The following is a 12,500-nucleotide window of genomic DNA, read 5'->3' on the forward strand; positions in this document are numbered from 1 at the left end:
ATGTTGTCATACCTTGACGAATATTTCAAATTTAATTTTGATGGTTCTCTCAGTAATTTTGTATTTTTCTGCATTTTTGTTTCACATTGAACAACATTACTATATTCATATATATATATATATATATATATATATATATATATATATATATATATATATATATATATATATATATATATACATACATACATACATACATACATACATACATACATACATATATATATATATATATATATATATATATATATATATATATATGATTTATTTCTGTTAAATTGGAAATAATTCATTAGCAGTTTACTAACTGGCATCATTACGAATTACGGCTCAGAGAGACGTTCTCGATTTCAACATGTGATTGAACGCAGTTCGTTTATCGTTCGATGACTGACTTTTTTTTTATTTTATACAAATATGGCTTACAGTGAGAATTTTGTTTCTCAGAGTCAGAAAAATGATATCGGATCTGGGGGCAGAGCACCAATTACTTCTTAATTAAATTCTGGGGATGTAGAGCGACTTGGTGACAGCGTTACAAACATGAGTTTAAACAAAGGCAGCAACTAGCGAGAGGCGACTTTCACCTGGGAAACACGCGGGCGAAATGAACTAGTTTAGCCAGAAAGAAGCTGAATTTTTGGCGTAGTTTTGAATATTGTTTTCGGGGGTAGATTGTGGATTGATTGGGAGAGAAGGTTTTTTTTTTTTTTAATTTATAGAGCTCAAGTAGAGAAAATAGGCTATGGATTGGATAAATTTTGGGGACGCTATATGAACAGTTTTGGGGTGGGCTTCTGTGGGAAGCCCTCGATACCTAGTACAAGAGAGACGGATGGCTTCTCCCAGAAGCCCCAAGACCGGAAAAGGTTAAATTAATTTTGTTTAGAAGGTAAAGATCGTGAGATAATGTTGAACTCTATACAGGATAACAAAAGTAGTACAGGATCTCTGGAGCATGGGCCACCGACATCATCTTATTCTGGCGTACACGAAATCTTGCAAGCAATTCCTAGCTTTTGGCAAATGCGAAAAGGTAGGTTCGGAGTTGAAGAAAATATGAAACAGTTGCTCCCCTCTGGGGAGTAGTGCCGTTACTGTGCCTCACGTGGCGTACTGTAGGCATTACTAAAAGTTGTTTGCAACGTCTCTTCTGCCCCCAGCTGCACCCACTTTTTAGCCTTTTACTTTACCTCTATTCCACTTTCTTTCTCTCCGTTTTCTAGCAGAATTATCATAAAATAGTTAATCAGCCATACATTGGTAAATATTCTTAATCGTAAAGTATACTATATCGTGCTCAAAAGCGCATTCAAAAAAAGGGATAACAAACGCGGTAGACTTATCAATGAATGGTTTTACTGGAATTCGGTCTCATAATTCTTTAATCGAACCACATCCGATCCGCTCCTGAACTCTTTTAAAGTTCGTGTCAACTTCTTATCGCATTCTGAAACTTGAGAAGACTTCTTAATTGGAGGAGATTTAGTCACCTAGACTGTGAACCAGCCCCTTGAGCAACTAAATCTCTTTTTTAGTTTCCTAGTCAGCAAAGTCGTTTCGAGGAGCAACTTATTCATATGCAGGATTTAAATCGAACTTCGGGTGTGGAGTAAACGAAAATATCATTAATTTACGAAAACTTACTATACCTTTCATCTATCATTATAGATTTGGAGGAAAGGGATCTAAACTGAAATTACAAGGTAATTATTTATTTGGGAACGACTGGCTTATACGGTCTATTGAAGTATGATAGAGTTAAATTTATCATAAAATCATAACTCAAAATGCTTGTCATCTATGTTACATCCGCTAATATTGATAAATTATTTACCAAATAGAATACAGAATATATTACCGTGTCAAGTAATGGCATATATTTTTTTCTTATATACTGTGTATATATATATATATATATATATATATATATATATATATATATATATATATATATATATATATATATATATATATATATATTTATAATTTTGAGGAGTGACTGCATTTTTACTTTTCTAATCTTAGCCTTACAAAACTCCTCGTAAGACCACAAACAGATCAATTGAAATAACAATTAATAATTGGAAGGTCGCCAAGTGAGAATATGTTTCTTAACACTGGTTTATTTACACACACAACATGGTAAATTTAACAGTGGGAGTGAAGGACAAATCTCACTAGAATAAACAGGTGGAAAAAGGGCACAACAGTAATTCACTGAGTTTAATGATTAATGCATCAATTCACCAAACATTGTGTCTGTAAATGGCCAATTGCAAGCGGTCTGTAAGCCAATCGGCAATGCAATGATATCAGTCTTGGTATGGGGTGGATTCTTCAGGTAATCGGGAACACAGAGGAACAGTTACTTTGATAAATTGCACTTATAACACTCCTGGAAGTGAAATAATTCCAGATAAGACTACTAACGAAGTATCATCTCTCTAGGAATGAGTTAATGCACAAACTGGAGGGTACGGCCTTACTCTACTCACTTCTTGTCAAGGGGCATGAGTTACATTAGGCACTGTTCAAAGGATTACTCACTGGATGTAACAAGTTTGTTGTTCAAGTCGAAGGGACAAAGAATTTAACTGAGTGGTGATATGTGAGAGAGAGATGATGGAAAATGAGTCGAAGAAAAAATACACTGGGAAATGCCGTCTTTGCTTTCTGGTACTGCTTGCACACACAACTCTAAGTTGACAAGAGCAAAGCTTCTCTTGGGCAGTGTCCGGTGATGGGTCACGATAGATCCAGTGTGAGTGAAAATGAGTCCCTGTCTGCCAGCAGTTCGATAATTGGACAGGCAACGCTTTGCCCTGGTGACAAGCGGACTAACTTGCAATGCAGGGGGCTGGTTCCTTATAAGGGCTCGTATGCTGCCTGGGGTCTGGCTTCTGGCGACGTCACTGGCTAGACCTGCGGATTAGACAGACAGTCTAGGGCCAGTAAAGTGAGGAAAAAGTAGTGGGGGTTTAATTAAATTTTAGGATCGAGACAGAGGAAACAGCTACCTTCTCCAGGTGTTTTCCCCGGAGAAGCATTATGGACCCAGCCCTTGAAGAGGGCTGCTTGGCCACTCCTAAATCCTATCCTGTCACTCCAACCCTTAACTCTATGAGTAAGCGATCCAGAGGCTTAAAACTGTAAGTATATATATATATATATATATATATATATATATATATATATATATATATATATATATATATATATATACACACACACACACACACATATTATATATATTGTCACAAAGTGATCAAGTACCTGGTTATTACACAACTATTAAACCCAAAAATCTACCTCACTTCAGCCAGATACCTGAAACCTCAACAATAATATTATGTCTGAACACTCGAAAGGTAACAGTGATCCCTTAGAACTTGCTTATCACTTGAAAAATCAATCTAAGTTTATCAAGTTATGAGTGACATAAAAACTGTTAAGCAATAAATATACTAGAGGGGAAAGGGCATCGCTCCATCAAACAACTATAATTGTTTCCCTGGTCTTCATTCACTTCCATATAGGAGAAGAGAACAAAACATGTCTATCACTTACCTGTGCTTTTAAAACTTTAAATACAAAATTTTATTTCTAACTTCAAAAGTTATAATTAGAATTCACAGCCTGAAATAATTTACTATTACTTGAAAACAACTCAAGAATTAGTTAATGCTTAAACAAGATTAATTCACAAAACTTTAATTTATCAAGAATTTACGTTAACTAAGCAAAATTCAAACTATTAAGATTTACTCCAAATTTGAAAAAGAAATTTTAACAAATGAACATCAAAACAAGTATTCAATGTTAAAGTATCAACACATATAAAATGCTAATTAAATCAATGTTGAATCACCAACACAAAATTTTGTGTAATACTTTGAAATTGTAAACACGAGAACACACAAAAGAAATGTAAAAACAAGGACATATAAAATTTACAAAAGTTTATCAACATTAATTTCACTAAGGCAAAATCTGTTTAAAGATTATATCTACCTTTTAAAAGATTATATCCACCTTTTTAAAAGATTATATCCACCTTTTTACCATGGCCAAAAAAGTAAATACCACTCTATCTTATACAAATTTCTGCACACTATTACACAACTCCTTTTTCCTTTTTGTGGTAGCAATAACACTTACCTAAGGCTTGTTACTATAAACTCTCTCATATATCAGATTCTACCAAGGGAGCATTAAATATCATTAACAGTTTCCAAAACTTATATGTTTGGGAGAATGACCACAATGTTACACTCTTCTACATGAAGAGAGAGAGAGAGAGAGAGAGAGAGAGAGAGAGAGAGAGAGAGAGAGAGAGAGAGACCTCCCTGTCTTTACCAAATATCTATCTGAACTAACTGGTATTACCAAAATTCTTCTATGAGGTTAAACCTGGGTTGCCAGTTAGGCACTTCTATAAAGTGGTCACCCTGGAAGAAACAGGAATAAACTGAGTTTCTTCCCTTGGAAAGAAAGGAAAAAACATGGTTTCTTCCCCTGAAGAGGGAAAAAGATAGGGAAATTATTCTCTGGCTCAGAAAACTACACAGGCCTGCCTCTTATCTGAATGATTGACAGTTTCCTGTCTTAATACTTGTGTAAACAATAAACTTTTAAACTGGCCATGGTTATCAAACTGACAACATAAGTGGCTTGTAGAGTCTCTCTTGCATACAGCATTTCCTGTCCACCTGAATAAACACACAAGCCTACAGGAAGAGGTATCTTAGCTTATCACGCAACCAGCCAACCCTTGTAAAATCTGACATTTATCATCTCCCATAAACACTATTACAGTTATTACAGTCAATATATGACAAACACAAGAGAAAATATGTAAGCATTGCATAAAAACATACATACTATAAAATCACCTCGTAATATTTCACAACACATGAGAAATATGAAAGAAAACATGTCAAAAAATACAGAAAACATATTACTTTTATGAATAACACAAATATCATAAAACATATTATAATATATATATATATATATATATATATATATATATATATATATATATATATATATATATATACATATATATTTATATATATGCATATATACATACAAACATACATACATATATATATATATATACAGTATATATATATATATATATATATATATATATATATATATATATATATATATATATATATATATATATATATATATATATATACTTTATATATACAATGTGTGAATGTGCCTGTGTATTCTGTGGTCTTGCATATTGCTTAATGTGTTACCCAGTACCAACCATCAGTCTGCCAGTGTGTGTGGAGTATCCTTAAAGAAAATTTTGCTTTTAAGACTCATATTGCTATTAATAAAAAAGATGAACTACCCAATGCTGTAATGTAAACTACTAAGGAATTCAGAGCATGTGAAACATGGTTTTTCGGCAACAACTTTTTATCAAAGCATCGGATAAAGGTGAAACTTGGCAAGTGTATATTTTATAACCCTACCTAATTTTTGCAAGTATTATCTAGTACCTAAGTTCGATGGTTTTAATATTTATAGAGTAAAATGAAGTCGCCGATACCGGAACCGAGAAAATTACAGACAAGGATCCTAAAAAATTTCGTGATGTAAACACAATACGACGCTATGAGGCGCCGCCCATCCACCAGGTAGGCGGTGAATGGATGTGCTTACACAGTCTAGGCTTCGACAAATTTGGTAAAGGCCAGCAGGATATGGAATTGTCCTCGTGATTTCAAGACTGCATTTGTGCCACGGCTTGCCACTTTGTATACAAGCGAGAAGATCTGTGGCAAGATTTACTATAGCGTGAATAGGTAATTATTTCTATTGTGGGTAATAGTTACTTGGCCGCCCCAGAAATGTGGGTAGGAGCTGTTAGGCAATCATGGACAATATCCTTGAGAGCGTGGAACCAGTCATTATTGACATCGCTAGTGACGATGAGGATGGGGATGACGACCTCTTCCTCGGGAGTGACGATGAAGACATTTTGTAAATAAATTATGTATATATTGTTACACGTTTTGTGTGTCCATCTAAAACACATTTATTAAAGTCCAATGATTGTAACAATCTGTTCCTCATTCAAACTGATTTCATTATATTTTCCTTTCCATGCATATTAATATAAATCGTGTTACATTCGATTGATATTAAGTAGGTAACTAATAGCTAGCCCTCAAAATCTTGATTCCTACCATTACCTGTTATTTGCAGCGGGTATACGTGCGCTGTTTAGCCTGCTGTATGATAAAAAAAAAAAATGGGTTACAATTGAGGGAAATGAGGTATTATTGCTTTTCATTTGAAGTCTACTTCTAGTGACCGCTCCTGAATTGCTGCATATAGAAGGCTATAGTGTCGAAACCTGAGGTAAAACAAAGCGGGTTGTCTTTTATGTGTTCCCGCCCTGAATAGATGTAGACCTAACAAATGAGCTATAGACTGGTTCATTATGTGGATGAATTACATACGCTGAATTATTTGTAAAGTAGAAACAATACGAATATCAAGAAAATGGAAGAAATCCATGTTAACAACTTAGTCCCAACAGCTGCTGTGGAAGTTGCGATGAAACCTCCACAAAATAATAATAATAATAGTAATAATAATAATAATAATGATAATAATAATAAAATTATTGAGAATGATAATGCTATTAAGGGGACGATGAAAAATCCTGCTTGCCATCATTGATATACTGAAGCCTAGGATGGGTACTAACAAGGCCAAGAGAAACAACATCTACCCAATTGGATGGAATCTCCTCCCACCTGGGGTAACTACATAGGCGATGACGTATCTTAGAGGTACAGGCTCATTGCGGAAATTCACCTGCTAACGTAATAAAGAGGTAGGCAAAGCTCTGCCTACATGGGGGATTTTGGGGGGAAGTGAGCAGATCTTCTCTTTCTCTTGGTCTTGGGTACTAATATCAATTAGTGAATATGTCATCAGCAAATGGGCAGAGCCACAGTGAAGAGACGTTTTCCCCATATGTAAATTTCTCTTCACTGTGGGTGGAGCCTCATGACGTCATAGGTTAATGTCACTTTTGTGTTCAAAACCCTAACCTGCAATTTTGATGGCTCTGGCATAGGAAACCCACTTTTACTCTAATTAGTACCAGAACTATTGGACGTAGGTACTAAATAATACTTGTAAAAATTAGGTAGGGTTATAAAATATACACTTGCCAACTTTCACCTTTATCCGATGCTTTGGTAAAAAGGTGCTGCCCAAAAATCGTGTTTCATTGGCTCTGAATCCCTCAGTAGTTCTAAGAAATTAAAAGAGTGCAAGAGGGAAAAGACAGCTATAGGCCACCTCCTGAAAGAATGAAGAAAGAGCAAGAGGCTTGTTTTTACTGAACGAATCTTGATCCGTTACCCTATGATTTAAAAGTGAACTAACCTTTGCATCAACAACCATCATAGATTAATGGCTCATTCAAATTGCCTAAAGTAGGAACCAGCTTTTAATTTTACACTTACCTTAATAAAGGTTTTGCCTCTTGTAATTTCGTTGGGAGGCCACTAAAAGAGGTGTGCAAGTACAAAAAAACATACTTTCAAAATATTTTTTTCTGATAAGTTATTTTTTCAGGAAAATTTACCCGACGTGTTTACGTGCATGTAATAAGTAAGAAGGTTTTTCTAACAACTGCCGGTCTCATTTCATAACTACCGAAAATACTTCTGTGTAGGTGTAGAAAGCACCTGTCAGGTTGTTGATGATTACACAAGGTTAGATCTAGTCCCGCTTCATCTAACGGAAGGCTGAAAGTTACTGACTTGGTTTTGAGTCACTTGAAGGTGTAGTCAGAAATTTTCTTTTTGTTTTTGGGGAATCGGATGGTAAATAGGGCTAATCTGTACATGGGCCTGATGAAATGTTCGAATAATTAAAGAATAATGTAAATTATGTATCACATGTAGTAATGTGGTACAATGAATGTAGAAAAATTACTTACCATAAATAGTATAAATGAAAATGGCTGAGATTTCAGTATTTCCTGATTTCCCCTTTATATATATATATATATATATATATATATATATATATATATATATATATATATATATATATATATATATATATATATATATAAATATCCTGTGGCACCCACAGAGATGCGTAGGGCCTCAATGAACTCACGCCACCACATTCTGTCCTGGGCTAACTCCTCAAGATCTGCCCAAAATTCATCTCCTGCTTCCCTCCTCATTGTCCTCAACCATGTCTCCTTTGGCCCATCTCTACCTCTTCTGCCAAGGGCCTGGGTCGCTATCGTACTCGGCTAGCACTCGCCTAGGCCCGCGTTCGATTCTCCGGCTGGCTAATGAGGAATTAGAGGAATTTATTTCTGGTGATAGAAATTCATTTCTCGGTATACTGTGGTTCGGATTCCACAATAAGCTGTAGGTCCAGTTGCTAGGTAACCAATTGGTTCTTAGCCACGTAAAATAAGTCTAATCCTTTGGGCCAGTTCTAGGAGAGCTGTTAATCAGCTCAGTGGTCTGGTTAAACCAAGGTATACTTAACTTTTTTTTTCTGCCAAGGGCGACCCACCCTAGTGTATCTCGTACTATTCCCTGTCTTCTATACACATGGCCTAGCCACTTCCAGCTTGAGAACCTAACATACTCATCGACAGGCAGCACCGCCGTTACTCCTCTAATTCTGCTATTTGATATCCTATGCCTGCAACTAATTCCTAATATCCTTCTGAGCGCCTTATTTTCAAATGCTAAGAATTTACGATCCGAAGTCACTGTACCGTACCATGACTCATGCCCATAAATCAAAATACTCCTAACCATTACCTTATAAACTTTGATTTTTGTATGCACAGATAAATTGCTATTATTCAAAATATTTTTAAGCATTCCCATTGTCTGGTGAGCCTTTTTTAATCTTTCCATAAATTCTGTGCTCAGAGAACCATCTTTATCTAAATAAGCATCTAAATATTTAAACTTTCCACTTGCTTTACAATCGTGCCTTCAATTAGACAATCATGTTCATTTTCAATATCCATATTCATGATTTCAGTTGTTCCGCTATTTATAACTAAACCAACCTTTCGACCTTCACTCACTAGACAATCCAACACTCTCTGCATCTGGTCCCTCGCAGATCAAAATTATATCATCAGCATAATATAAGTCAAGAAGTTTCCATTTTCTCCCCAGAGTATACCTGCATCCGATTCTCTTTTAACCCTTCTCATAACGTAATCCACGACCAACACAAACAACAGAGGAGACAGAATGCCACCCTGAATCACACCAGGCTTAACTTCAAACGGATCACTCAAACAACCGTCAATCATCACTTTACAAGATGTGCCCTCATGCATGTTCATGATAACCCTCACAAACTTTTCCGGTATTCTATAATGCCTCATGAATTTTCCCATAGTCCGTCTCGAAAGAATATCAAAGGCCTTTTCAAAATCAACGAAACAAAGACTTAACGGAGTTTTCATTTCATTAGCATGCTGCATTAAATGCCTAACTATATATACATATGTGTGTGTATATATATGTACATATATATATATATATATATATATATATATATATATATATATATATATATATATATATATATATATATATATATATCCTGTATATATGTGTGTGTATATGTGTACATATGTATATATATACAGTATATATATATATGTATATATATATATATATATATATATATATATATATATATATATATATATATATATATATATATATATATATATATATATATATATATATATATATATATATATATATATATATATTGTATATTTGTATAACCAAGAAAGTAGTGCAAATTTTAAGCAATAATAATGCGAGGCTAGATTCATTAATGAGAAATTGAAAAGAGCACAATTTCTTACCAATAAGTTAGCATACTGCACTAATTAGCAGTTCGTCATTTGATCCAACAGGCATCAATGTAAATTTTTTCTACCTTTTTTCTTTCTCCTGTTCCATTCATTTATCTTATGTTTATTATTAGATAAAATACATAATTCAGTCTTTTGATTCAGTTAATGTTTCACGTGTTCAAAAGCCAAATGTCTTGTTAGGATGTGAGAAGTTCATTTTTCATACTCTGATTTTTTTTAAAAGATTCGTTATCTAAAGTTCTACTCACGCATCTGTGTTTCATCTTTGATTTCCTCTCTTACAAGCATAACCTCCTCTTTTTACAATCTTTCTTTTTTGTCAGAAAGTGGCATCACTAGCATTAGTGTACGAGTGTATATATTATTTCGGCACATCTAATCTAATGGCCTTTTAATACCCGTCAGAAATCAGTTCCCTAATTACTCAGTAGTAGAGCCCTGAATTGGCATTTGTACTGTAAGTTCTGGGATTTGTTACTCGTTTGCCGTTCCAGACCGGGTCGTCCCATCCGTAAATAGGTATCTGTGGTTAGCTGGGAATCAAAGTTTGGGGAGAAAGGAGTTAGGGACCCTAATCTGTAGTCTTTGTTAGACACCTCTCCAGCTTGTAGGACTGATTTTTTAGCCCTTAAATGTAAGGCTACATGGTTGTTCTTCCCCTCTATTGCCAAACTTTGGAAGCATTTTTCTCCTTTACTTACCCTAAGATCCACCAACATTCAAAATAGTCTCTCAGCCCCTATTGTTATGTCTCCCTCCTCTCTTCACCACTTTTTTCTTTTATTCAGGCCGGTGCAAGATAATTCTATAAGGCTACCAGGCCCGGTCGTCTGTTATATAAGTAAGCAATCATGTGTGAAACAATCAAGTCGAAAACGGCACGTAACTCTCGTTGAGAAGATTGTTAAATCTGTCACGTAAAACGTAGGTGTAACGCACATCTGCCCTCAATACGTAACGCACAGCCGACGGACCCAGTCGATTTTCCTGGAAAAGTGTTCACTATGAATTCGAAATAATACGGCTCCATCATATCGACGTGGGATGTATTTTCATTAATGCATTGGTTTTGCCGCGTCATGATCACATGACCATACTTGCCTACGCACACTTTAAACACCTGCGCATATGAATATGTAGACGGATAAAAAGGAGGGTTTGCAAAGTCGATTTTGGCGCTGATTTTTTATGTGAAATTTGGAGAGTAACCTGTCAACAGGTGTATAAATGCACAGTTTTCAACAGACATCGTGTTTTACGCTTTTAGATCGAACGAGATGACTCTCTCTGTGTCTGTCTGTCTGTTTCGTGTATATATATATATGTATATATATATTATAAATTTACATATATATACTGTATATATTCATATATATATATATATATATATATATATATATATATATATATATATATATATATATATATATATATATATATATATATATATATATATATATTTCCATATATATATAATACAAACACACACACACTTATATATATATATGTATATATATATATGTATATATATATATATATATATATATATATATATATATATAGAAGGAATAGGTGAGAGGAATAATTATTCTATGGATAAAATAAAGGTGACAGAGGCGAAGATCAGAATGATAGTAGCATAATGTTAGTTAAGTTACCATGTAATTGATATGATAGTAGTTTGATTAAGAAAATTAGACAAATGGCCGAAGGACTAAGGGTGGGGGTGGGAGACCTGTGTGGATACAAGTAAATCAGAGAGTGTGTGGATGAAGCATTTGTCATAAAGCAATTTTGTAAGAAGAATGAAAGTAAAAGGTCATAGCAGTACGTGTCATTCATGTACCTACATAAAGGTTATAACAGAATTGGCAGACAGTCAATTTAAAGAATGATGAGGCTGTATGATATTGAACATTAGGAGCTAAGAGTGATTAAAAGCTTTTATTAAGGGGGCGAAATGTGATGAGTATGTAGATGGAGAGTAGCTGGTTTGCTATGTAAATGGATCTGAAACAAAGTTGTGTTATGTCTACATAGCTGTTCAATTGCCTTATGGACTGAGTAATGTAACGAGCCAAGAAAAGGATAGTGGTTGTATGTGCAAGCCGCTGGAAAAGAAAACGATTCATAAACAGAGTGTGGACTGGTTGAAGTTTGCAGATGATACAGCACTGATTGGGTGATATGGAGATGAGCTACTGCAACTGGTAAAATGCTTTTGTAAGTATTTATAAGGGGGGAAGGCGGAAAGTATAATTTTATGTGAGCAAGCTAAGAGGGTAAATGGAAACTAGGGAGAAGGAGCTTAGAATTAACATAGTTGGTGGGAGAATCAAAGTTTCTTGCTTGTATAAGTATAATGGAGTAAATAAGAAAGAGGATGGCAGAGTAAGAAAAGATGTGAATACATGAAGGAACTGTTAAGCCACCTCCCCTTTATGGAAGTGAATTGTGCTTGTCAAATAAAAAAGAAATAGAAGGGTCGAGGAGATAAAAACTAGTGTATAGTAAATGTTGTGTAAAAAGAACCGGAATGGGGAAAAAATTATGGAGACAAAAGTTA

The sequence above is a fragment of the Macrobrachium rosenbergii genome, chromosome 43, assembly GCF_040412425.1.
Source record: "Macrobrachium rosenbergii isolate ZJJX-2024 chromosome 43, ASM4041242v1, whole genome shotgun sequence".
Lineage (NCBI taxonomy): Eukaryota > Metazoa > Arthropoda > Malacostraca > Decapoda > Palaemonidae > Macrobrachium > Macrobrachium rosenbergii.